General features: G+C 36.5%; 1 protein-coding gene and 1 non-coding gene across 2 annotated transcripts in view; one reads left to right on the plus strand and one right to left on the minus strand.

The window, feature by feature from the left end:
• THSD7B (thrombospondin type 1 domain containing 7B) overlaps positions 1–25011 on the plus strand; it is a 594306-nt gene that overhangs the window by 247316 nt on the left and 321979 nt on the right. The window lies entirely within an intron of this gene.
• TRNAG-CCC (transfer RNA glycine (anticodon CCC)) lies at positions 23067–23139 on the minus strand. Its single transcript has one exon. It is a non-coding gene; the product is annotated as a tRNA-Gly (tRNA).

The raw sequence follows: 25011 nt of genomic DNA on the forward strand, positions 1-25011 counted from the left end.
ACAGTTTTTAAAGGGGAAAAAGGGGGAAGAATCTCAGTGAATCACTGAGGCATGAGGTTGGGTTCTGCATCAGTCTCCATTGCATGCAGGCTGGCTGACTCTCTCTTCAGATGTTATCTTGCCGCGTGATCTGCCTGCAGGATTACTAAGGGGGCTGTTGGGAGTAGAGAGCTAGTCATTCTTCAGCTACTTAATTCTTCATTCTTCTTTTTATCTAGGGAATCAACAGGTTAATTAGGTTCTTTCAAGGTTAGAGGGGAACAGAAATAGGCAAAGGGGCAAGGGGCAAAAGAGCTGCTTTCACAGTGACTAGGAATTCGTGGATGTTGTGACTTCCTTGCTCGTTTCCTGGGCTATTCTAATGCACTCAGCTGCTCCTGCCCCTCCCCCCCCAAACACACACACACAATCAAAAAAACAACCTATCTTCTTCAAATCTACTTCCCTATAATTGACATAGCACATTACTTGGCTCATGTTTACTGCTTTGCCTTTTCTGTTTTTGTCTCCAGTGAATGATTTTATTATTATTATTTGAATGCTGAGATTTGTGCACTTTTGTTTAGATTTGTTGTCTTTTCCAAAGAATTATAGATGTGAGCATTGGAGGGGATCTCAGAAAATACCTGGTAGGGTGACCCCACTGTTGTACCATCCTTTCCCAAGCCTTTCCACATATTTTATAGCTAAACATACTGAGTTCAACTTGGTCATATTTGAAATTCTTTGAAAGCGACAAATTCCAGAAATACTCAGATATTTAAAAGGGAATAAATTTATCACCAAAAGGTGTTTCCATAAATATGGCAATTTAAATATTTAAAGCCAAGTTCCATCATGACTCATTACATGACCTTGAAGTTGGTATTGTACATCATTTTCTCCTCTCCTACTCTTGGACTGAATCCAAAGTGCCTAACTTCTATATCGCAGACAATATTCTAGTGCAATTTTACTAAACTAATTTGTTGTAGTCTTTATTTAAACATGTATAAATATATGATGAGCTACAAGAGCTATTGATTTTATTTTGTGCTATTGAAAGGTTGCATTTAGATTTTCCGGATCAAGAAATGTCAGAAGGCAAGGTTACAAAACAGCAAAATTTTAGTGCAACTATCAGCCACTTTATTAAGATATAGAAAGATTTTGGGAAACATCTTTGATTGAAAAACAGCATTACACTCTCAATACACTTTTAGAGATATCTAAACTTCTATGCTTAACTGGCTATTAAACATAAACATTTTAGATATTTTTAACTTTGAATTGTTGCTATTATATCATGGGTTTTTCTCTATTCAGTATAGGAAATTGATTTGGCCCCAGTGAATGATAGATATGATCTTTAAACTTTCTCTATAGATTTGTTATATTGTTGAGAAATTGTCTTTACCATAAAACATGATATTATATGCGGTCTTTTATATCTGTTCTCTCAATTGGGCAATAAAGTATTAAACAATGTTCCTTACAGGAGCATTGCTATGTCTCTCTGTTATGTGCTTGATGAAAGATATTTTGTCTACTTTATGGAATGAATAGGAGTAGTTAAAGGTTGATTATGATTTCTCAGAAGTCTGTTTCATGGATGAAATTGTTCCTCTACATTTTATGTGCTAAGGGAAATCACATATGAATCTCATACTTAGTATTTATAAATTTAATTATATTTTTATTGCTTCTTTTTCCTACCCGCCCCTGCCTTCTTCATGTTTCCAAACCAAAAGAAAAAAAAAAAAAAACATTCCAGCCAAAATACCCATAATGATTATTGCAATATCATTTAAAGGATATAATGACCAACTTAACCTGGGCAAGTTATTGTGTAATTATACAAGGTTATGAATATTTAGAAGCTTGCCTTCCCTCCTTCCTTTCTTTGAATAATAATGGTATTTTATGCCATCTGCATTTCATCTATCTTTTTAGTGACACAACTTGGTCTAGAATTATAGGATAAGTAAGTTTGTGTGTGTATGTGTATGTGTGCATCCGCGTGTGTACGTGCGCATGCCTGTCCAACTGCTGTTCATTAGGACGTTTCCATGTGGAAAATGAAATTTCAAAATTTATTAACAATTCTATGTGGAACAGAAGGAATAAGTTGTCCTCAACATGTAATATATACTGCCTGAAAATCTAGAGATGGGAAATTTATAAGAATTCATGAGAGGATAGCAGTAACTGAAGGCACAATCTGGAAAAAGGAAAAGTGAAATCAGTCAAGAAAAAACATTCATACTTATGATGATGGTTGATTTGATACTGGAATATGGCAAAAGTAAGAGATGATGGAACAAATGTGTATGGGAAGAAAAATTGAAAAGGCTTTTGCAGTGACTAAGGAGAGTAGAAGACAAGCAAGCCAGTGAGGACAGAGACAGCAGAGACTATCTGGGAAAAAAGCATCGAAGCTCTACAAACCACACTGGAGGGAGTGTGGAGAATAGAGTATAGGTAGCGGTGCTAGATTTGAAGTGCTTTATTGCAATTCTCATCACTGACAAAAGAATTAAAGTCTTTTTATAATTGTAATTTATAACCTTTCTTATAATTCATAAAACAATATAAAAACTTCCCTCCCACTGGCTCTTTACAGAAATTACTACACCCGGCATTGCATCACAGCTGGCCCATTAATGTTTATTATGGGCATTAACCCAACTGCCCTCAGCTTCCTTTGGAACTGCTGCTCTTGCTTTTCCCTTCCTGACTCTCAAGTAACTGGCTCTGGACCCCAGTTGTCAATACTTAACTTGTGATTCTTTCAGACATTATTGTTTATTAATTCATTGACTTATTTATTATTTTATTTATTAATATATATTTACACCTACTGTATCATGAGCACCAGTTCTAGATGCTGGAATATAATAATAAGCAAAATAAAAATCTCTTACCTCCTGGAACTTATTTATCATGAAGAGAAATCGATTGTCAGCAAAATAAAGGAATGGTATGTGTGTTGCATGGTGATAAGTGCTGGAGAAATATGAATCAGGAAAGAGGGATAATGAACGCAGAAGAAAAATGATGTAATTTTAAATATGTTGATCAGGGAAGCTTTTGCTAAGGAAGTGGTATTTGAGCAAAGATTTGGAGGGGACGGAGTGAATGATGCTTATATCAGGGAAATACAAAAGTCCAGAGATAGTAAAGAACCTGTTGCATTCAAGGAACAGCTAAAGACAGTGAAGGTTGAGCAGAAAAGCTAGGAGGAGAAAAGGGAGTGAGGAGGCCAGAAAGTTGAAGGAGAGGGAACCAATTGTGAACAGCTTTATAAGGACTTTTGATTTTTATTCTGAGTGAAATGGGCAGCCATTGAAGGCATCATGCAGAAGACTGATATGATCTGAGTTACATGTCTGTTGAGTGGATAATAAACTATAAGTGGAAGGATCCAAGCAAGAATCCAATTAGGAGGCTACTAGAATGATATGAGGAATGGGGGTGATGATTTTGACCGAGACACAATGGTTAGAGGTATGAAATGGTCAAATGGTCAGATTTTGAATATGTTTTGAAAGCAGGGTTGTTGGGGGTTTGTAAAAAGGATTGGATAAATGTTACGAGAGAAAGGTTATCCAAGGATGACTAGAGATACAGTTTTGAGAGTCATGAGCACATAGTTGATATTTAAACCATGGGACTAGATGAGATCACCTGGGGATTCCATGTAGCTGGGGAAGAGTCCAAGGACTGAGCCAAGGCTAAGAGATTAGGGAAATGAGGAGTAACCAGTAAAGGAGACAGGAAACGAGACCAGGGGTATAGGAGAAAACCAGGAGAGTGTAGAGTCTTGAGCACGAAGAGAAGGCATATTTTAGGAGGAGGAAGGATTGACTGGCTAAATGTTGCTGAAAGAAGAAGTAAGGTGGGTTGGAGAATTGTCCATAAAATGTAGCATTGTGGAGGTCCTTGTTGATCTTGACAGGAAAAGTTACACAGAGGTGTGGAGAGGACTGCAAGAGCATGATTACAGGGGGTCAAGAGATAGCTAGAGACAGTGACCGGGAAAATAAAGTAAAATGAAAACCTTGTACCAACTTTTGATGTGCTGGAAATGAAGATGGGGCTTTGTTCATTGATTTTGTTTCTAATATTGGAAACATAATAGATGAAGGGAATGATTCAGTGGAGAGAGAAACTCAGGAGGGGCAAAGAGAAGAGAATTGCTGGAAGGATGTCCTTAAATAAAGCCAAGAAGGGATGAGTTTTACTTTTTTATTCTTTTATGTATTAAAAAATGAAGTTATGGCCATTAAAAAAGAAAAGAAAAACAATACATTATAAATGCAATCCTTACCCTTCATTCCTCCAACCACAATTTTACCTCTCAAATAAACTCAAAAGTAATTAGTGGTGTGTATCTCTCCAGAAATGTATGTGCAAATAGCCACACACACAGCGAGGCACTTTAAAAATACAAGTTCATACTGTGTAACAACCTTTGCAATTTTATTTAATTGAGAAACATTAATAAGTTGGAGTTATTGTAATCTTACTTGTGTGTTTCTTAGTGGTCATATGTTTATTTTCAGTAATAATACTTAGTCAATTGTATCCTAAAAATTAGAATGTGCCACTGATGTCTAAACAGCAAACTATATCTTCCTAAATTTTAAAAATTAATTAACTAATTCAAGAAATATCTATCAAGAACTCTGTGCTAGGCATTATTTTAGAAAATGCAAATGCAATAACTTCGATGCAGGTAGAAGGCTTGCCTCTGAAACTTACATTTATTTTAAAAACAAGAAAACATTTTCAGATATAAATCTATTTTTAGAAATAGTAATAAGGAAAGGTTAACTTAAAGGCAAAATTCTTAAAAGTGATACAAGATTTTTAAAGAAAAAGAAGTAGTACATCGTTAGAAATTATTATAATAATACTTATAAATTATATAAAATGATAAATCACATAACTTCATATTCTCAGTAGGCCCACAAATCTCTGCAGTTTCTTCACTGGTATGTGTATGATGTTTTTTTTTCTAGAAAATTCTGGTATGTGCTGTTAATTGCTTCAAGTCACACCACATTTAACTTATTTCATCTCTGAACCATGGCTCTCCTCAGGACTTTTTTTCCCCTAAAATTTCCTTTTCTGTTTGTTTACGTGTTTAAAAAAAGATGTTATGAATTTTTCTTAGCAACTGTGTATCATAACTGTGCTCTCCAGATTTTGATTATACAGTCTACTTAATGGTGAATACCGTCTTCTTGAGCACATATCTGTGGAACTTTCTGGACCTATTACATGATTATAAAACTAAAGCTTGAACTTAGATTTAGTTCTACTTCTTTTTTCTTGGATTTTTAAAAAATGTATTTATTTTTGTCTGCTTTGGGTCTTCATTGCTGTGCGTGGGCTTTCTCTAGTTGCAGCGAGCAGGGGCTACTCTTCGTTGAGGTGTGCAGGCTTCTCATTGTGGTGGCTTCTCTTGTTGCGGAGCACGGGCTCTAGGCACATGGGCTTCAGTAGTTGTGGTGTGTGGGCTCAGTAGTTGTGGCTCACGGGCTCTAGAGTGCAGACTCAGTAGTTGCAGCGCACGGGCTTAGTTGCTCTGCAGCATGTGGGATCTTCCCGGACCAGGGATCGAACCCGTGACCCCTGCATTGGCAGGCGGATTCTTAACCACTGTGCCACCAGGGAAGTCGCTTTTCTCTTGGATTTATATTTAATTTTGCTTGGCTTACTTTTTGGGAGTCCTGAGGTGGTAAATTTTCTGAGATCTTATGTGTTCAAAAATGATTTTATTTTCCCCTCAAACTGAAGTGACAGTTTGACTGAGTACAAGATTTCTGGCTTTGAAATAGTTTTTCCCATGTTGCAGGTCAGAAATCTTATGCCAATCAGACATTCACTGTATCAGTCTGGGATCAACCAGAAAAGCAGAACCAGTAGGGGATGTGGATTTATTAAGGGACTTGGTTTACAGAACTGTGGAAACTAGTTAAGCAGGTCTCTGTAGAATCTGATACTGAAGCTTGAAGTCTACAGGCTATGCACTCAGGAAGAAGAAATCACGAGTAGCCTAAACTCATCAGCACTGTTTGGAGGATGAACTGAAACTCTGGTCTGTCTCTGACCTTAGTCATGAGGGTATCCTGCAGAAGCTAGGTTTTTTTGTTTTTGTTTGTTTGTTTGTTGTCAGGGTTAAACACACAACCTAGCCCAGGAGTGGGAGAAGCTAAAAGAGGACCCAGAAAGTAGAACAGTTGTAGGATTAGCTGCTGCTTCATGCCAAGAAAGCAAGTCAGCAGATTAGCAACAATACATAAGAGGTACGAAATGGCTACAGCTTCTTTTCCTCCTTCCAAATCCCTAAAAATCTCCCTTATGGGTCAGTGTAACCTGAAATATACCAGTAAGGGTTTTCTGTGAAAAGGAACCAAGTTTCTGGGAAACTAGCCAAGTTGACATGATTCAAAACTATCACAGGCCTTTTTAGGTAGCCTGTTTTTGTGTCCTTTTATGCTTTTTTTTTTCCAAACTTTTTTTTTTTTTTTTACCCTGGACTTCTAAAATTTTACCAGAACTTGCCAATGTGTTTGTCATCACCATTATCTTTATTCTCATCCTCATCTATATTACTTATTGTTATAATAAGATATTGTTATTGTAGTCTTTCTCTATCGTTAGTAGGCAAAATTTGAAGATTTACATGTCTCTGTAGTAAAGAATTCTATTTTATGGTGTCAATCATTTCTATTCTTTTTTCTATGATATCTTTAGACTGATGAATAACTTCTATCTCTACCTTCTATAGCTTAATTTTTCTCTTATTATCTATCTCTTTCTTTTTCCCCTTGAATTAAAAAAAAAAATTATTGTCCAGATTTCTGGTATGGTTTTCAGCCATGTCTATTCTATTTTTAACATTGTTAACATTATTGTTTGTAAATATCAATCATGTTATTTTTTTTAATTCATTTTTTTCTTATTTTCTGATTGCTTCTTTTTTCAAAAAGTATAAGAAAGACGTAGCTAGATAGATTAGATAGATAGATAGATACATACATACATAGATACATAGATAGATAGATGATACATAGAACATAACAATATTTTCAAGTACCAGCCTTTTAAAATAAATGATGCAAGGTCCTTTTAAATCTTTGAGAAGAGGATTGTTTTAAATTCTCTTCTGTAATGTGCATTATCTCTGTTCGTCTTGGCCTTTAAGCCTTGGTTTTCCTCATATGTCTTGGGATTCTTCGTTGTTCATTTATATTTGCTTTGAAGGACTAGTTTGAAACATGGGCTTCTGCAGCAGCTTTACAAATTGGCATATTCCCTTGGAAGAGAAGGATTATTTGGGGATTAGCCCTTCTTTCATGTTTAACAACACATACAGTTTTTTAATGGAAGAAGAGGTCAAGTTGACTTTTTGCTACTAATAACCTTTGTTGCTGGTGCTCCCAGCAGACCTGGGAGAGGCTCCTTTTTTAGCCCTCCTAGCAGAGACCACCTTCAGTCAAGGTAACTTCCAGAACCCCACTACGACAGGGAGCATGAGGTGACCATAAGCATGTAAAGAACAAAAGAGACACTAAACTTTCCAGGAATGTGTGATAACAAGTCAGGAATAAGAGGAAGCTCTGAGTCAGTAGCAATTACTACTTCATCCTGAACTCAAAGGTGGTGTTCACTTACCTCCTGATGACATAATGTTAGAGAAATCATGAGAATGCTCTGGATAAACTGCAGTGTTATTTATCAAAGTGTGGACATGGGAAGCTCAAATGCCAAATGTGAAACGTGTCCCTAAAAATCCTATCAGCCTTCCATTCCTAGGAGACCATCCAGATATCTTTATGAAAGGTAAAAAACAATGGTCATATACCACTGAAAATTACTATTCTGTGTGCAGTTTGGACACTGTTAGGCTTCAATTGGATTTATGTTGCATAAACATCAATTAAATTCTTCTCAGAATGAATTGTAGGACTAGCATGTATTGTAGGATTTCTCATTCTTGGCTTTGGTGCCTTTGTCAGTCAGAGGACTCCAAAATCTGACCAGCAGGGATATCCCTCTCTGGGGACTTTTTCTGTTGACAGAGGAAGTCTTAGAGCTCATGCACAGAAGCAGCTATCACCTGCCAGCAGGAGGTACGAATTCTTCTGTGAGGTAGGGATGCAAGTAGGGCAATATTTCCTGTCATACAAGCTCTTTATCATTCTGTCCCGGCTGTCTCATCTCATAAGCATTTGTGATGCACCACAGGGGAAAATATGGAGGCTCCCCATTATCCTTTCCTCCAGGTGTTCAATTAACACCTTCTTGTTTCTTCCACTTACCCCTACAACGTTGCACACATCACACTCACACAAACTCAAGCCACAACTCCAGCTGTGATGGAGATGGCCCTGCTCTATTTGAGCTTCAAGCAGAAAAGATCACTGGGAGGAAAAGACCAAGCCTTTTCAAACAGTGTGTGATGATTCATTTTAATGGCTGTGAGTTTCCTGACCAGGTTCCAGAGCAGGTTATTTTCTCTTTAAGCTTCTTTCATCTGTGAATAGAGGTCCAGCAAAACCAATTTTCTACTTTGAAGTTAGGTACGGGCTTTCTAAGTGATGGAGTACCATTAGATATCACATGCCACATTTCAGAAGACCTATTTTAGATTTCATTCAGAATCATTACGTGTATTTGATGTATCCTAGCCCTAAATTGTCCATTAGCACACATTAACACATAGTTGTCAAGTTACAGGTTTCAGACAAACCACTTTTTTTTTTTTTTGGTTGTTTTATGTAGTTATATAATTTTCTTAGTTTCCAAAATAAAATTTACTTTATCATGATAAAAATGTTATATATATTTGAAAAAAACTCCCCTTGTTTCACAGAATTCTGTAGGAAAATAATATCATAAAAATCACCAGAAATCTCACCAGCCTAAGGAAACCACTATTTACATTTTAGTTAGCAACATTCCAAACAACTTTTTATACATATATATGTGGAAACATACCTGCTTTTTTCCTTCTTAATACTTCCTAATACAAATAGACCTTTCTAAGAGTCCCTTTATTATTGATACAAAGCTACTGATTACATGAATGTTCCATTTTGTGGTAACCAACCTATGACTGACAGATGTGAAGGTGTTTATTAGAAATAGAACTCACGACAACTTTGTCCACTTTTAACTTTAGAATTTACCTCTAGAAGTGCTGAGTGAGAGAACATGTATCTTTAAAATTTCACTAAATATTTCCAAATTGGCTTCTAGAAATGTTGTATCATTTTATTCTCTTCACATAGAAACATAGGACTGTGCCTGTTCTTCACTCCTTTAGCTAATGCTAGATCTAGTCAAGATTTTTAGTATTTGTCAATCAAAATGGATAAGTGATAACTTGTTTTTCTACTTTATTTCTTTGATTGCTAGTATTTCTTAGTCAATTATATTCCTTTGTAAACACTGCCTCTCAAATGTTTTCGTCTATTTTTATACTAGCTTTTTGTCTTTCCCTATGTCAACTGAAAAAATGCAAAACCCAAAGGTTGAGAATTATGTTTTATTTGGCAGATTTTTGAGGACTCAAGCCCAGGAGGCAGCCTCTCAGATAGCTATGAAAGATTATAGTTGAAAACTTCCCTAACGTGGGAAAGGAAATAGCCACCCAAATCCAGGAAGTGAAGAGACTCCCAGGCAGGATAAACCCAAGGAGAAACACACTGAGACACATAGTAATCAAATTGACAAAAATTAAAGACAAAGAAAAATTATTGAAAGCAACAAGGGAAAAATGACAAATAACATACAAGGGAACTCCCATAAGGTTAACAGCTGATTTCTCAGCAGAAACTCTACAACCCAGAAGGGGATGAAATGATATATTTAAAGTGATGAAAGGGAAGAACGTACAACCAAGATTACTCTACCCAGCAAGGATCTCATTCAGATTCAACAGAGAAATCAAAAGCTTTACAGACGAACGAAAGCTAAGAGAATTCACCACCACCAAACCAGCTCTACAACAAATGCTAAAGGAACTTCTCTAAGTGGGAAACACAAGAGAAGAAAAGGACTTACAAAAGCAACCCAAAACAATGAAGAAAATGGTAATAGGAACATACACATCGATAATTACCTTAAACGTGAATGGATTAAATGCTCCAACTGAAAGACACAGGCTTGCTGAATGGAAACAAAAACAAGACCCATATATATGCTGTCTACAAGAGACCCACTTTAGACCTAGGGACACATACAGACTGAAAGTGAGGGGATGGAAAAAGATATACCATGCAAATGGAAATCAAAAGAAAGCTGGAGTAGCAATACTCATATCAGATAAAATAGACTTTAAAATAAAGAATGTTACAAGAGACAAGGAAGGACACTACATAATGATCAAGGGATCAATCCAAGAAGAAGATATAACGGTTATAAATATATATGCACCCAACATAGGAGCACCTCAATACATAAGGCAAATGCTAACAGCTCTAAAAGAGGAAATGGACAGTAACACAATAATAGTGGGGGACTTTAACACCTCACTTACACCAATGGACAGATTATCCAAACAGAAAATTAATAAGGAAACACAAGATTTAAATGACACAATAGACCAGATAGATTTAATTGATATTTATAGGACATTCCATCCAAAAACAGCAGATTACACTTTCTTCTCAAGTGCACACAGAACATTCTCTAGGATAGATCACATCTTGGGTCACAAATCAAGGCTCAGTAAATTTAAGAAAATTGAAATCATATCAAGCATCTTTTCTGACCACAATGCTATGAGACTAGAAATCAGTTACAGGGGAAAAAACATAAAAACCACAAACACATGGAGGCTAAACAATACGTTACTAAATAACCAAGAGATCACTGAAGAAATAAAAGAGGAAATCAAAAAATACCTAGAGACAAATGACAATGAAAACACGATGGCCCAAAACCTATGGGATGCAGCAAAAGCAGTTCTAAGAGGGAAGTTTATAGCAATACAATCCTACCTCAAGAAACAAGGAAAATTCTCAAATAAACAATCTAACCTTACACATAAAGGAACTAGAGAAAGAATAACAAACAAAACCCAAAGTTAGTAGAAGGAAAGAAATCATAAAGATCAGAGCAGAAATAAATGAAATAGAAACAAAGGAAACAATAGCAAAGATCAGTAAAACTAAAAGCTGGTTCTTTGAGAAGATAAACAAAATCGATAACCCATTAGCCAGACTCATCAAGAAAAAGAGGGAGAGGACTCAACTCAGTAAAATTAGAAATGAAAAAGGAGAAGTTACAACAGACACCGCAGAAATACAGAGCATCCTAAGAGACTATGACAAGTAACTCTATGCCAAAAAAATGGACAACCTGGAAGAAATGGACAAATTCTTAGAAAGGTATAACCTTCCAAGACTGAACCAGGAAGCAATAGAAAATATGAACAGACCAATCACAAGCACTGAAATTGAAACTGTGATTAAAAATCTTCCAACAAACAAAAGTCCAAGACCAGATGGCTTCACAGGTGAATTCTATCAACCATTTAGAGAAGAGCTAACTCCCATCCTTTTCAAATTCTTGCAAGAAATTGCAGAGGAGGGAACACTCCCAAACTCATTCTATGAGGCCACCATCACCCTGTTACCAAAACCAGACAAAAATACTACCAAAAAAGAAAATTACAGACCAATATCACTGATGAATATAGATGCAAAAATCCTCAACAAAATACTAGCCAACAGAAACCAACAACACATTAAAAGGATCATACACCATGATCAAGTGGGATTTATCCCAGGGATGAAAGGATTCTTCAATATAGGCAAAACAATCAATGTGTTATACCATATTAACAAACTGAAGAATAAAAACCATATGATCATATCAGTAGATGCAGGAAAAGCTTTTGACAAAATTCAACACCCATTTATGATAAAAACTCTCCAGAAAGTGGGCATAGAGGGAACCTACCTCAACATAATAAAGGCCATATACGACAAACCCTCAGCAAACATCATTCTCAATGGTGAGAAACTGAAAGCATTTCCTCTAAGATCAGGCACAAGACAAGGTTATCCACTCTCACCACTATTATTCAACATAGTTTTGGAAGTCCTAGCCATGGCAATCAGAGAAGAAAAAGAAATAAAAGGAATCCAAATTGGAAAAGAAGAAGTAAAACTGTCACTGTTTGCAGATAACATGATACTATACATAGAGAATCCTAAGGATGCCACCAGAAAACTACTAGAGCTAATCAATGAATTTGGTAAAGTTGCAGGATACAAAATTAATGCACAGAAATCTCTTGCATTCCTATACACTAATGATGAAAAATCTGAAAGAGAAATTAAGGAAACACTCCCATTTACCACTGCAACAAAAACAGTAAAATACCTAGGAATAAACTTACCTAAGGAGAGAAAAGACCTGTTTGCAGAAAACTATAAGACACTGATGAAAGAAATTAAAGATGATACCAACAGATGGCGAGATACACCATGTTCTTCTACTGGAAGACTCAGCATTATGAAAATGACTATACTACCCAAAGCATTCCACAGATTCAAGGCAATCCCTATGAAATTTCCAATGGCATTTTTTACAGAACTAGAACAACAAATCTTAAAACTTGTATGGAGACACAAAAGACCCCGAATAGCCAAAGCAGTCTAGAGGGATAAAAACGGAGCTGGAGGAATCAGACTTCCTGACTTCAGACTATACTACAAAGCTACAGTAATCAAGACAATATGGTACTGGCACAAAAACAGAAACATAGATCAATGAAACAGGATAGAAAGCCCAGAGATAAACCCACGCACCTATGCTCAACTAATCTATGACAAAGGAGGCAAGGATATACAATGGAGAAAAGACAGTCTCTTCAATAAGTGGTGCTGGGAAAACTGGACAGCTACATGTAAAAGAAATTAGAACACTCCCTAACACCATACACAAAAATGAACTCAAAATGGATTAAAGACCTAAATGTAAGACTGGACACTATAAAAGTCTTAGAGGAAAACTTAGGAAGAACACTCTTTGACATAAATCACAGCAAGATCTTTTTTGATCCACCTCCTAGAGAAATGGAAATAAAAACAAAAATAAACAAATGGGACCTAATGAAACTTAAATGCTTTTGCAAAACAAAGGAAACTACAAACAAGACGAAAGGACAGCCCTCAGAATGGGAGAAAATATTTGCAAACGAATCAACGGACAAAGGATTAATCTCCAAAGTATATAAACAGCTCACTCAGCTCAATATTAAAGAAACAAACAACCCAATACAAAAATGGGCAGAAGACCTAAATAGACATTTCTGCAAAGAAGACATACAGATGGCCAAGAAGCATATGAAAGCTGCTCAACATCACTAATTATTAGAGAAATGCAAATCAAAACTACAATGAGGTATGACCTCACACCCGTTAGAATGGGCATCATCAGAAAATCTACAAACAATAAATGCTGGAGAGGTTGTGGAGAAAAGAGAACCCTCTTGCACTGCTGGTGGGAATGTAAATTGATACTGCCACTATGGAGAATAGTATGGAGGTTCCTTTAAAAACTAAAAATAGAATTACCATATGACCCAGCAATCCCTCTACTGGGCATATACCCACAGAAAACCGTAGTTCAAAAAGAGTCATGTACCAAAATGTTCATTGCAGCTCTATTTACAATAGCCAGGTCATGGAAGCAACCTAAATGCCCATCGACAGATGAATGAATAAAGAAGATGTGGTACATATATACAATGGAATATTACTCAACCTTAAAAAGGAACGAAATTGGGTCATTTGTAGAGATGTGGATGGATCTAGAGACTGTTATACAGAGTGAAGTAAGTCAGAAAGAGAAAAAAAATATCGTATATCAACACATATATGTGGAACCTAGAAAAATGGTACAGATGAACCGGTTTGCAGGGCAGAAATAGAGACACAGATGTAAAGAAGAAACGTATAGACACCAAGGGGGGAAAGCGGCAGGGGGGTGGGGTGGTGGTGGGATGAATTGGTAGATTGGGATTGACATGTATACACTGATGTGTATAAAATGGATGACTAATGAAAACCTGCTCTATAAGAAAATAAAAGTAAATTTAAAAAAACATAGTATCTGTGGAGCACAATAAAGTGAAATGCAATATAATGAGGTATGCCTGCCTGTAATTAAATTTCATAAATATATATGTAATAAGTTTACATATAAAATAAATTATGTGTGTATAATAGGCATGTGTGTATGTATATATAAATATATATGTGTGTATGTCTATCTATCTATCTGTCTATGTCAGGATGGGCCAGAAATGCTTAAAAAAATATTTAAAAAAATTAAAAGTATTGATCCTAGGTTACATGTAGTATTTCCTGATTAAGTTCTAAATAATCAATGTTAATTACATCCTCTAGTTATATCATATTTTTTAATCTTTTATAAACTTCATTAGTTGAGATTGTTTTACTTATCATAACAGAAAATATAGCAAACTATGCTAATTATAAAAAAGGAATTTATTGTCTCACATAGTTGAAAACTAGAATCTAGATCTTGTGTCAAGCATGAGTGAATTTGAGGAATCAAATGATGTCATCAGGACTTGAGTTTTCTCTTACGTTCTCTGGCTGCCCCAAGCCATGAGGAAGTACCTCTCTGGTTCAGACTTAATAAACATAGGACAGTGAGAACTTTGCCTTTCCAAAGAATGCAGCAAATTGAGGTTTAATGCCCTGATTTGGGGTCATGTCTTCAAACCAATCACCATTACTTTCCTATGCCAGCCCTAAGACTGGTACCCACCCCAGGAGGTGTGAGATGGGGTTGAGTATCACAAACACATTTACTAAAAGCTAGTCCCCTTCCAAGGAAAAAGCAGGCTGCTGACAGAATAGGATGGAGGGGAGTGTACACTGGGTGACAGTAACTTTGGAAAGCCATGATCCTACATCATTTCTCTATCCCTTTCTGATGGAAGCAGGATAGAATTTGGAATCTAATTATGTGAATTTGAATTTTGTCTCTACAGTTAGTAGCTGTGTAACCTTGATTTTAACCTTCTAACCCCCCTGTCCCTCAGTTTGCCCATCTCTAAAATGGGAAGAGTTTCTCTCAAAGGGTGTTATGAATATTGAATTGCATCAAATTTGGAAAGGTGTCATGTGCAGCAAACCTAGGAATAAGACTCATTAAGCAGGATTTTGGAATGGAAGTTGCCTATCTGTCTTACTCTTTCTGACCCCAAAACCTTTACTCTGTTAGAGTGTAATACCTCCTACAAGGTATCTCTCTCTACTCTATAATCAAATGAAGAACAGAGTGTTCTTAAACTTCGGGCTTTTTGAAGCAAAAAAAACAAAAACAAACAAAAAAACGCTCTGTTAAAGTGACTATTCTGTATGTGTATATTTCTTTGTTTTTTTGAATTTTTGAATTTGATTTTATTTTTTTATAAAGCTGGTTCTTATTAGTTGTGTATGTGTATATTTCTGTGAAGCACCTGTAGTGTTTCCTGAGAGCCAGCTCATTCTCACTAAGGTACTGAGCGTAGTGTGTCTCACATTGGGTTTTGGAAACGTTCCTTTCTGTACTCTTCTTCCATGTCTTTGGGAGTGCTGTTAGGTCTCCTTCATTTTATTGCAAATGACCTGTTTCGTGATGTCCGCCTCCAGCTTCAAGGTTCTTACTACTCTCTTCAGAGGGGTGCTAGTCTTGTTTTTCTCATATACAGAGTACTTATTCACTGTGCACTCGTTCAAAGCTTAGGGAATGAGTGCTCATCTGTTCATTTCCCTGGAAGGTTTTTCTTGCCTCCAGTGTTCTCTGCCGGCTGCTGACTTCCTTTTCCATATGATAATGAACACGGCTGCATGTTGCTACCTACAGCTATAACTCTCACCTGAGGACGATGTATCTATGTTCACCTGCCACTTTGTCTGTGATGGCCACAGAGGAACGCTTTAGAATGCTCTTGACTGAAAGAATTACTTCTCATTAGGAATCCCTCAGTGACACTTTCTGTATCTTAGTATCTGCATGCCCAAGTCTCTTTAATCTGGGTCATTTCTGTTTAATCGCTTCATGTTCAATATTGTGTGGACTGCAAAAGCACTTTATAAAGTATAAAGCACTACAAAGATGTCATCATTACTCTTACTTCCATTTTTTCAACTTATTTAATGGTTTGGATTTTTCATCAGACACTATGGTGGAGACTTCTAGTTGTCTACACAGTTTTAATTCTCTCCTTTTCCCCTAATAACAGATTTTGACGTTTTTAGTGGTTCCCAGCTTTAAAAAAAATCATTGCTTCCCAGGCTTCCTCAAGGAAGCTTCAAAGCTAGAGTTAGCAAGTAAATGATAAGCAGAAATTACTGGATAAGGCTTCTGGGAAATACTCTTAAATGGGGCTGACTCAGCTTGCCACTCAGCTTGTTCTGGCCTGGCTCGTGGATGAGACTGTTGGAGCTCCAGCTGCCATCTTGTGCCCTTGAGGTTGGTAGGCATGTACCAAGGATTATAGAGCACAAAGACAGAAAGAGCCTAGGGGAGCTGCTCTAGCAATCTTGGACCACTTATCACTGGATTCGTTTTATACGAGAGAATAAAATTGGAAGAGAATTTAATGTGTTCAAATCACGGTAGCTGGATTTCTGTTATTTGCAGCTGAATATAATTCCTAACTGATAGACTCCCATATAGACTTTCCCTTTTTGTTTGTTCTTGTCATATGCATATGATCTCATACAAGTCTAAAGATATCATAATTATGTTACATTGTAGCCCATCATATATTCTGATATCATATATTTTTCTATATGTATCGGTGTATTTTGTTACATAGTACAGTGCTGTTAAATATTTTTAGCTTACTGTACAATACTTACAGTAGGAAAAAATGTGCCCTTTTTCTCCAAAAAGAATCATCCAAGTTTATTGGAAAGTATAACTATTTTAAAATCACGTAACTTCAGTAGTGTTTATCAGTCTTTGATTAAGGAAAAAACATTAGATGAAGAATTTGTCCTTCATTTTGAGTTCATCTCTATATATTTAGGCCATTGGTTTAGAGCATTGTGTCTCTTAGAGGCTAAATTCTGTGCAGTGTAGAAAAGGAAAAGTTTCTTAATTGTCCTTGAGTAGCCTCGACCTAAATGGTAAGTAACACATTTATTGACGAGGATAAATCTAGAACAAGTATCTTTTGAATGAATGGATTAATTAATAATTGAGTTTGTGTTCTTTGTACTTTGTATATAAAGATACGCATACGCATTCTGAGCTATTATAGGAGAAGTATTTTGTTTGTGCTACTGAATCCATGTATTCTTATCTGATCATAAGGTGTGAGAAAGGGGTGAGATACTGAATAAAATTGACACCCCAGATGGGAAAGATACCCATATTCCTAGCTTCTTCAGTCTGGCACGTCAACAACTGAGCCAACCAAATACAGACACCTTAAGAGTGAAGCAGTATGGCAATGCATAAAGTGGATTCTTCTGGAGTGAAGTGTATGTGAAGTGGTTGGCAATAGGAAAATCCAGCCCACAAGGGCATTCAAATCTTCACTCTGGGATGGTGGACCTCACTTTCAGCAACCACCAAGAAATACAAATATACCGACCACATAGTCCAGGCTGAATTTCATGGAGTATAAATTCTTGTCCAATCTAAGCACATCTGTTCATAATAATTAACTCCTGTGCCTTTTGAGCAGAAAAGCAGGATCAGCTATACAGTGAGATGCATTGGCTTTATTTCTGTTTGTCATAATGATTCACTGAGACATTATGGAGAAGCAGATGCTTTTTCTGCACTCCAAGCTTCTGCATTTTGGCTGCCTATGCGTTGCCATTACACCTCATATGTTGAATTAAGCAGGGTTTTGAGGTTGTAGAGCATTAAGGTTGTCAAGTGTTAATACCACAGTGGAAATATAATTTTGAAACTTTAAAAAGTCATTTGCTCATTCCAAAACTCAGTTCCCTTTTCCTCCCTGGTGTGGCATCATAATTTCAACCCTAATCTTGATTTTGAGTAGATGCTTTTATAAAGTTGCAAATCACTGGACTGGGAGTTCCTGTGAAAACGTTAATTCCAGTCCCAGATCGACAACATTCTCTTGTCAAAGGCAGGTGATAGCACTTTCCCAGTAGAGATGTTATGATGATTAATATGCAATTATAGGAGGAGAGCATGTAGCAGGGAGCCTGGCATGTAGTAATAATAATAACTAATTAAAGTGACTTTTCAGCTCTAACTATATGGATTGTTGTATTTAGTACTCAGGAAATCCTATTAGGTGGGTACTATTTTTGTACCCACTCTATGTTTGAGGAAACTAAACCTCAGAGAAGTTAACTTTGCCAGGCTCATTCCTTAAGAAAGTGTGGAAGCGGGATTCAATCTCGTGCAGTTTTACTCCAGAGCTGGCATCCTGAACTGTGCTCTTTTTCACTTCATGAGTGTTAGCTGATAAATCTTTGACTAAAGCTGATAAAAAAATCACTTAGACCTTGAGTTGAGATGTCATCAGACATTACCCATAGTCTTAGGAATGGTTGTGATAAATTTAGATGGATATAAGAAATTTCCAAGAATAGCCTCTGATCCATTCTGATTTCCAGACTTGGAACATCTCTGTATGTCACAGCGCTTCACCTTGTTGTCTTGAAGGTACAAAAACCTACTCTTAACTGGTGTGGGAGTTGGACACAGAGAAGAGGATGTTTCGTTACCTCTATCACAAACACATCAATAATATTGGCTGACACTCAACTTTTGTAGAGGAGATTCATTCCAAAGCTCCTGCTGAAAGGGCAGCCCTTACACAACCACTGTTGTTACAATTTGGCTCCACGTTCCCAGCTCCTGGATAAAGCTCATTGACCTAAGCCAGTTAACGCATAATTATACATATAGTTTAGTGGAATCTCAAGGAATGTGATGATAAAGAAGCCGAAAAGGCCATGATGGCTCATGTTCAATATGAAATTTTGAATGGGAAAAACTGTGTGTGAGCAGAAACCATGGGATTAAAATAATCTACAAAATAGAAGAGCAAATCAATCAGTCAATCAATCAATAAAACAGAGCAGAGGTGACAGAGAGAGTAGACTGGAACAAATATTAAGGTAGAGGCAGAGATGTCATAATAGAAACACCGTCCAGACCATGAGCAAGGGAATAAGTGGCTTAACCTTCTAGTTGCTGTGGACCCTAGTGTCTCTCTCACACTGGGAGCTTGGTGTTCAAAGTGTCCGCTTGTCTTCCCATGAAGTCTTCCTCTTTTATTGCCTGACAGAATAACCTGCCAGCATTCTCCCACTCTCCATTGAAATACTGTAAATACCTCTCATTTTCAATCAAAACAATGAAAGCGTCTTTTCTTTACTGACTATGCTGGAAGGTAGTGTGTGGCATTAAGGAAAGAATTTTGGCTGCACAGAGCTCTGGGCTGGAATCTCTTCTCTGACACTTATTAGCTATTGAGGGAGTGAAGGAAGCTGTTTTGATGAAGTAGTAGTGACTAAGTGAGTGTTTCATCTCTTGCTTATATGAATGAATTTGACTGGAAACTTGATGACAAATTGGTCTCCAAGCCACATTGGAAACAAACTGCAGTGAATTCGTAATTTTTAAAGATATTAATTCCATAAATTTCACAGATGAATATTCATCATTTGACATAAGAAAATTTAGGAAGATGAATGAGATTCTTTTTGACAAGAATAAAGGGTCCAGTCCTGGCAAAGCAAAACGCTGCGGTATTGTCAGCAGTAATGCCTTTCATTTATTTCCATGTTTTCCCTAGGTCATAATCATTTTGCAAGTGAATTTTAAATAGGAAAATACATCACTCTCTGAGACTCACAGCAGTGAGTGATCCAAAGAGATATCATCATTTTAGACTTAGGTTATCTTTTCCCCTGTTGTCAAAACTCTTAGGGATATAATGTGTTTCAGAAGTAACAGTGAGAGGTTACACTGGGAAGTTGACACATAGTGCTATTTTTCTTTTACTTGTCACACTGTTTTGCAATTTGTAATTACTTCTTTGTGTCCTAAACACCCTAAGGCAGAGATCAAACCCTTTAACATCTATAGCCCTGAAGCCTTGAGTAGCTGGACACACAATTGGTGCTCAATAAATATTTGTACATTTAATGGACAAAAATATAAACTAATGATGTTATATCTCATCCTTAATGCGTTATGTGTGCATGGTTGTATTTACAATGCTAGAATTAATATTCCTGTGGAGAAAAATGTGGTCAGCCAATAATTAATGAAATCTATCATGTTTATTCCATTCAATGAGAAATTACTAAATATTTTAGAACCCACTCATTCATTGCTTTGAATTTTATTAGACACCTTTTGAAATGACAAAAAAAGAAAATCACCTCTATGGTTCCTACCCTCAAAATGGTTATAGTTAATAAGGAACTAAATGACATGATTTCTAACAGACATACTTTTTGGAGGGATTGCTACTTACTCATTGATTCTTAAAGCAAAGTTTTTCTCCCTTTGTTAAGAGTGGACAATTTAAGAAAACAAATGTGTATTCCTGTAGAAAAATAAAAATTCAAAAATTATTGTTTTGTATAAACCAAGGGAAATACTAATAAAATCAACAGTATGAAAACAGAAGGGGATTAGTTCAAAGAAAGAACCAAGAAGACAAATTAAAATGGAGTCAGAGCAAAATCAAAACTCCATATGACTGACCCTTTTCTGAGGAGCTTTCTGCCAGGAGGAAGAAAGCCTCAGACCTGAGTCAACTTGATCAATACAGGCCTCTTCCTTATGAAGAGAGGTCAACCAATTCCATTTCATAGTTAACTGCATCAACTGGTTGTTTGGTTTTTATTATATGATATGACAGATTTACTCAAGTTCAGTGGTTTTTATTTCTAATCCAGTCTGCAATTTTGCCATAGGTTTTGGCATTAAGTGGGGAGGTCTGTTAGGGATTTTATTGCTGTAGAAAGAAGTAGTCACTAGACAAGCAGTTGCAGGTTAATGAGAAATCATCTCTGATTTCTAGCTGTCTTCCCTACCTCCTCTTTTTTAAAAAAATGCTGGTCTTAGACAGGAAGTCCACATCTGGAGCAGGAAGAAGGAAATCTCTAAACTGAAGAGAAAGCAAGCAGTTAACCTGTACTTTGGCTTGCTTTTCATTCATGGCTTTTTTTTTTTTTTTTAATTTCTCTCTTTTTTTTTGGAAAAGAAGCAAGGACAGGAGCAAAATCAGGTTGAAAATCCCTGTGCCCAACAAAATGATTTTTCAGAAGGAAACCTGGTGATGGGGTTTACCGGACCTGCACTAGTTTTTTTTCATGCATTAGTTGCCTGATGATGGTGGAATTACATATCCTTCATCAGTTTCATGATCTTTAAAATGAGGAGACACAATTTCAGATGATTGCTTCAGAGCTTAGTGAGATTATCTGCAAAAAAAATTTAGTGCAGTGTCTGACACTGAACACATGTTAGCTAAGCTTAATATCTGTAGAATGGGAATAATACCTATTTCTTAGATTTGATAAAATGCGACGCAGTAACTGTATTTGGAAGGGTGTTTTTGGCTGCCAACTCTCTTCAAATTCTCCTACTACCCAGATGTCAAGATTTGTGTCTGCTGCATTTTTTTTCTGATTGTCTTGACTCTGTTCATTTCAGCCTTCATTTACTGGCTTCTACGTGCTATACAATTCTAGACTTAACATCTGCATGTTGCCACGACATCCAAAGGAGAGGAAACATATCTCTCCAGTGTCCTCTCTTAAGTGAGAGGGAACATTTTCCCTAGAAGCCCTTGGAAGTTTCCTCATGTATCACTGACTTGCTTTGGGTTGCAAGCCCATTCCAGAACCAATCTTATTAATAAGGGAATATCAAGAACGGATTTGCCTGAGTTCTTGATCCAATCAGTAGTTCCAGAAGTATTACATTTAGAGTCTTCAAGCCTAGCTTTGGCACTGGTGAGGGCCTTAACTTCTATTGAGGCACATGATCATAGTGGTGGGGAGTATATCCTCAAAGGAAAATTAGGGTTCCATCAGGAAGGGAAGGGGAAGAGTGAATATGTAATGCATAAACATCAAACAGCATTTCAACAATATGTGAACATGCTTCATCTTTGCCAGGCATGTAGTTGCTCAGTGTACACTTAACCAGTGAAACTTCATAGCAGATCATACAAGGCCACTTAGATTCCTAAAAGTGGTAGGCAAATGATTGACAGGGAACAGTACTCTATTATTATTTTTTTTAATCACGATATCCACCCAAAATCATGCCTGCAGGTTCTCCCATACTGCCCTTCTTAGTAAGAAAAATTGTCAGTCCAAGGCATTGATTTCAGGCCTATCAAATGCAGGCTGTTTGGAAATATCAAAATAAATAGAAGACACTGGAATGAACTTTCTTTGGAAACAAAATGCTTGATGAAACTAGATGTACACAGGTGAAAATGACTTGAGTCTTCACAAAATAGCAAGTAAACCAGCACAAATCAATATAAGGATGTCACAATAATGCACCCCCCGCCCTTGATATATGCAGTTGAAAAATAGTAGTTTCACAGGCTGTTTGTCAACTTGTTAACTTGTATGTCTATATGTGTCCTTTTTCTTTGTAAACACTAGACTTTCTGAGAGTGTAAGCTGGAGAACAGATTCCTACACACAGCAGGTATGCTGAAGTGTGTTTTGTGATAAATGTTCACGTATGAATATAACAAGTGCATAAAATCTCTCTGTGGGTCAATGCTAGAACACTTAAGTTGTTGATTCTTTCCTGGAAAACACATTTATCCACACATTTAGTGGTTTTATTTCTACTTGACTAAGTCATCCTTCCTTCCTTTAGTGGCTAGTAAGTTATTTGTCATTTCCAAATGAAAGCTGAGTGTACTTTTTGCAGGATTTGCCTGTCTCCTACTGAGGTTCCTGTTTTATTTTATGTATGTATGTATGTATTTTAATGTTTGCTCTTACTTTACCTTTCTTTCTTTGTATTTTTGGCTGCACCAGGCGGCATGTGGGACTTAGTTCCCTGACCAGGGATCGAACCTGTGCCCCCTGCATTGGGAGTGCAGAGTCTTAACCACTGGACCACCAGGGAAGTCTGAGGTCCCTGTTTTAAAGAGCGGGCAAGCATTAGAGAGAGCTGGGCAATCTAGCCAGGCAAGGGTCTGGCCAGGCCAGGCCACTGCCAAGCCTGAGACATTCAGTGACACATGCTGAATATTGCGGACCTCATTTTTTTAAAATTAATTTTATAGAAGTATAGTTGCTTTACAGTGTTGTGTTAATTTCTGCTATACAGCAAAGTGATTCAGTTATACATACTTTTTCATACTCTCTTCCAGTATGGTTTATCACAGGATATTGAATATAGTTCCCTGTGCTACACAGCAGGACCTTGTTGTGTATCCAAGTGGACCTCCTTATTGATCTTGCCCAAGAGTGTTGGTCCCTACCAACTAGCCAGTGGATTCAGGATTTAACTGGTTAGTTTTGATTTGTTAATATTAGAAGTACTTCATTACAGTGTTTTTTTTTTTTTTCTTTTTAACTTATCATATGATACCAAGGAGTGGAAACTCACATTGTCTTACTATGATTAGTTAATCTGACCTCTGGCTGATGCTTTTCCAATAATGCCTTTCTCCTCTTCCTTCTATTGACTCTCTCTCCTCCTTCTTCATTTTCTCTTCTTCTTCACAACCTCTAGTCTCCTCCATTTCTCCTTCCCTTCTACCTGCCCTCTTCTCTTCTTACGTTTCTTTACTCCCTTTGTACTTCCTCCCTCCATCCCCTTCCTTTCTCCTCTACCTTTCTTCCTCATTAAATATTTATGCAAGCTTATTGTAGATAGATCAATAAACATGAGTGAGACCATGATTTATAGCGTGTAATTTTAAGTGAGCTCTGACTTTGAAATACGTAGAGCTCAATATAGTGAAAAGATGTTTTCCAGCAACAGTTTAAGAATTGTTAGATTGAAAATAATTCGAATTTCTAGTCCTAAACATGTATTTCTTTATAGCACAATAGCTAAACGGCATTATTTATTTTAAACAAAAGCTGTCAAATTTTACAGATGTGGCCTTCGGAGTTTCCCCGATTATTCTTCAGGGACCTTTTTGTGAAAGGTAGGCTGACATTTTGAAAAGCACATAGTCCAAGTTGACATTTTTCCTCAGCTGGATGAATTTTCAAGACAACACTAAGGCAAAAAATTACAAAGTTCTTGCAATGTCTTTCCTGTATTCATACGGAGATTCTTGCTTTCTAATTAGCTATTTAGAAATAATTGGCATTTTTCACTTCTTCCTCTTTATAAGTGGGACATGCTTCTGTAAGATTTGACATCTTATTCTTAGAAAAACATGTATGGATCTAATCAATTAGATAAAGAAAACACATAATTTTAGAAAATACATTTGAAAAAATATCTAATTTTTTTCACTGAATTTATTTTACCCCATAAGAGTTTTTCTACTAAAAATTAGACAGAAAAATGTTCATGAACAAATACAGTAGGCAGTTTCCAGTAGCAACAGGTTGTCCTCTTACTCTAAGGCTTGATTGTATTGAATTTCATGGAGAACACTTCTGAAATTTCATAAAAAACAATTAAATGTTAAACAGGACACTGTTAATTATCCCATTTAAAAAAAATTATCCCATTATTTTTATTTTACTATGACAAACAAAACCAAAATCTTTTTTATTATCAATCTAAAATGTGAATCAAGAAAACAGAAAAGATACAAATGAACTTATTTACAAAACAGAAATAGACCCACAGACATAGAAAACAAACTTTTGCTTACCAAAGGGGAAAGGGGGGGGGAGGGATATATTAGGAGTTTGGGATTAACATATACACACTACTATATATAAAATAAATAACAATAAGGACCTCCTTTATAGCACAGGGAACTATACTCAATATTTTATAATAACCTATAAGGGAAAGGAATGTGAA

Source organism: Balaenoptera ricei, chromosome 7 (genome assembly GCF_028023285.1).
Source record: "Balaenoptera ricei isolate mBalRic1 chromosome 7, mBalRic1.hap2, whole genome shotgun sequence".
Lineage (NCBI taxonomy): Eukaryota > Metazoa > Chordata > Mammalia > Artiodactyla > Balaenopteridae > Balaenoptera > Balaenoptera ricei.